The following is a 3,266-nucleotide window of genomic DNA, read 5'->3' as shown; positions in this document are numbered from 1 at the left end:
CGGTTTAGGGCAGGCTCTGGCTTTAAGCATACCTGAATTCGGGGCCTCAAACAATGGGTCAAGTCTTTTCTTCTTTCCCTGTCTTTGTGCCCTGCTTTTCTCCGTGGTTTGGCCTCGTTTCTTTCTACTCCAGATAAGCCTCTGGGGAAACGGTCTCCAACAACTCCAATTTCACATCTTTCAAATTTAGTAACTCCAATGACTTTCTCTCAATACCCATATGTCCATTTCAGGGAAGGATTCTGATTGGCTGTGCTAGGGTTGTGTGTCTGTTCTTGAACGGTTGATGGTTACCAAAGTGGTGGGATGATTGACCAATCCTGGGTCATAGTTACTCCACTTCGGTAATGGTGAGGGGAAGTGGTTGGAGAAAAGAGATAAGTATAATTAAGAGCCCCACCAAGTCATAGGAAGTAGGAGAGGAATTCCACAAACCAAATGGTATGTATGTTAGGAGAAAAAGGATAGAGGAAACCTCCTGAGTGTTCTGTGTTACAGCTCCCTGAGGGTAAATGGCAGAGCCCAATGTATATTGATAGACTTTTCACCTTTGGTCTTCTCTATGTCTTGAGAGTTTCTTGGGCTAATAACTACAATTTCCTTAAGCTGATGAGATTTTTTTCTTTAGCCCCAAAGCACATGATAAAATACTTTTGATTCTTCTTCCATTAGCATTTGAATTTACTGCTCTTTCCAGACTCCTTCGCTCAGTAATATCTACATAAATTGTTATCTTTGGACTTGAAGAGACAGTGACATCTAAAGTTAAGATCCAAAGTCTGTGAGAAATGAATTGGGTTTTAATTTAAAGCCTTAATTAAGTTTCTTTAACTTTCCTTCAGCTTTGACCAAAGGTAGAAAAGAAGCAAGAACAAAGGCAGTGATGGGAAGTATCAGGGTGCTATGCTGTGTGTGAACATTTTACCAAATTTATAAATTTCAGGCTTTCTCTTAAGTGAATTTCTGATAATCATGGCATTCCTGTACCAGCCAAGAAAGTTTTCTTTATAGAAGCGTAGAAATCCACACTGTACCAAGCATGTTCTTACAGATGGAGTGCATAGCTTCCTAGGTTAGAGTTTACCCAGTGCCAGATCTTGGACTGATGGTGTCTGGATCGCCAAGGGATCTTATTTTCTTAATTTTTATTTATTTATTTTAGGTTTTTTTGGAGGGAAGGGGAGGTAATTAGGTTTGTTTGTTTGTTTGTTTTTAGAGGAGGTACTGGGGCTTGAACCCAGGACCCAGTGAATGCTAAGCATGCCCTCTACCACTTGATCTATACCCACTCCCCTGAGGGGTCTTATTAACCATACAGATTCTTTGGCCCCATCACAGACCTACTGAGTCAGGGTATTCTAGGCAAAGCCTACAAATTTGTGTTTTGAAAAAGCTCCCTTAGTTGATTCTGAGGTGCAGCCAAATGTTAGAACCACTGACCTATATGTCTGGAAGACTCCATGCCTCTGAATGTTCTGCCTGTTGTCCTACTACCACAATGCCTGAAATTCTCATGTTCCACTTAAATATTGAGGATTTTCACTGATGTGCAAATGTTATCAATGTGCGTTAATCAGGTCTCCTTCAGTTGTCAGTGATATAAATCTAACCTAAAGGGAAATGGCTGATAGAACTGAGAAGAGGAAAGGGGCTTTTCAGCCCCTTCACTGTTCAAATGTCATCAAGGACTGGGTCTTTCCAGCTCTTAGACAGCTCTCTCTACCTAATGGGGAAGAAAGTTGTTGTCAGGCCATGATTCACAGCCTCAGGGGGTGGCTGGGTGGGTGTGTGGAGAGGGAGTGGAGAGGATGGGGAAAGAGAGAGAGGGACAAACAGAATTTTCTAATAGCTCAGCATGAGAGTTCCTAAGAATCTTGGGCCATTCAGGGATCACATGCTTATCATTGAGTGGGAAAAGAGGTGTGGTCAGCCTCATCTGGACCATCTGCGATAGGTTCTCTTTAGGAAAGAAGGGTTTTATCACCAAGTAAAGATGAATGTGATGCTTGGAAGTCAAAATAACAGATGACTGCTACAATACAGTGTGATGGGACAAGGAACTCATAAGCAAGGGCCAGTGCTTCAAAGTGTAGTCTAGGGATCCCCTTGAGTCTCTGAAACAGTATTGGGGGTCCACATTATTTTTCATAAAATAAGTTATTTATGTTAACACATGATGGGTTTATTATGGTTATTTTTAAGTGAATAAATATGTAAAAGTTTTATAATTTCTTTAAAACAGTAAATATTAATAACTATAGTCACATAAACAAAAAATCTTTGGGGTCTTCCGTAATTTTTAGGACTTTATAGAGATCCTGAGACCAAAAAGCTTAAGAACTGCTGGCATATGCAGAAATTAGCTAACAGTTTTGCTGAACAGTAGCTTTACTCTCTAGGGTTAAACTGGGATCTGCAAAAACACTGCTGAAAGAAGTTCTCTGTACATAAAAATCTAGGACTGAAAGTTCCATTTGATGGATTAAGAAAACCCATGGGAATGAGGAAGATATGGAGAACCCATCTGCGCAACTAAGGAAACAGTGTGTCCTCTTACCATTTTAAGTATTTAACACGTGCAAATTAAGGATTGTTTGGAAATGGTGAAAAGATAAATGACTGCATTTGCAGTCATTTTAAAAAGAAAAGCAGGAGAAATGAATAAATAAAATATCAGAGTAGGCACTAGCATTGGAAAGTTAGAAGCAGCAAGAACTATTACATTAAAAATGGCTTCCGATACTTGCCTGGCAGGGGAGACACCACGATCACGAAGGCGCTTTTCCCAGGGCGAGGCTTATCCGTCGCGCGCGGGATATGCTGACCCCTTGCGATTTCCGCAGATGTGGGAAACTCGACTGCATAATTTGTGGTAGTGCGGGACTGCGTTGGCGTTTCCCCTGAGTTTGCGGTATGAAAATACAGAGCTGTTGTTGTGTGTTCTTTTTCTTTCTCCCACAAGCGCTTCTTGACCCCCCGCGCTGTTGGTGACGGGGTCTTGGCCGTCCTTCCCCGGGCACAGGCTCAGCGTGTGCGCGGCTTGTTCTCGTTCGGCGGGGAGCTGTGCGTCACCCGCTACGGGTCTCGCACGGCTCGTGGTGGAACTTCACAGCAGCTGGCCGCGTGGGGCACCATTTCCGGTCGCTTTGCAGCGTTTGCTCAAGTTCTTACTTAGTATGGCGGTTAGTGCACTTCTCAGAGGCAGCGGGAAGCTTTCCCAGCAGCCACCGGGTTCTCGTGCAGGCCCTGCTTCGAATGCAAAAAAA

The 3,266-nt window shown here is 42.9% G+C and overlaps 1 non-coding gene across 1 annotated transcript; it reads left to right on the top strand.

The window, feature by feature from the left end:
* The first annotated feature begins 2,739 nt into the window (after positions 1-2,739).
* Positions 2,740-2,903, top strand: LOC116282397 (U1 spliceosomal RNA). The gene has a single exon (XR_004191911.2). It is a non-coding gene; the product is annotated as a U1 spliceosomal RNA (small nuclear RNA).
* Positions 2,904-3,266: the final 363 nt, after the last annotated feature.

Source organism: Vicugna pacos, chromosome 11, assembly GCF_048564905.1.
Source record: "Vicugna pacos chromosome 11, VicPac4, whole genome shotgun sequence".
NCBI classification, from domain to species: Eukaryota; Metazoa; Chordata; class Mammalia; order Artiodactyla; family Camelidae; genus Vicugna; species Vicugna pacos.
Note: the sequence above shows the minus strand (reverse complement) of the source record. Positions and strands in the feature narration are given on the sequence as shown.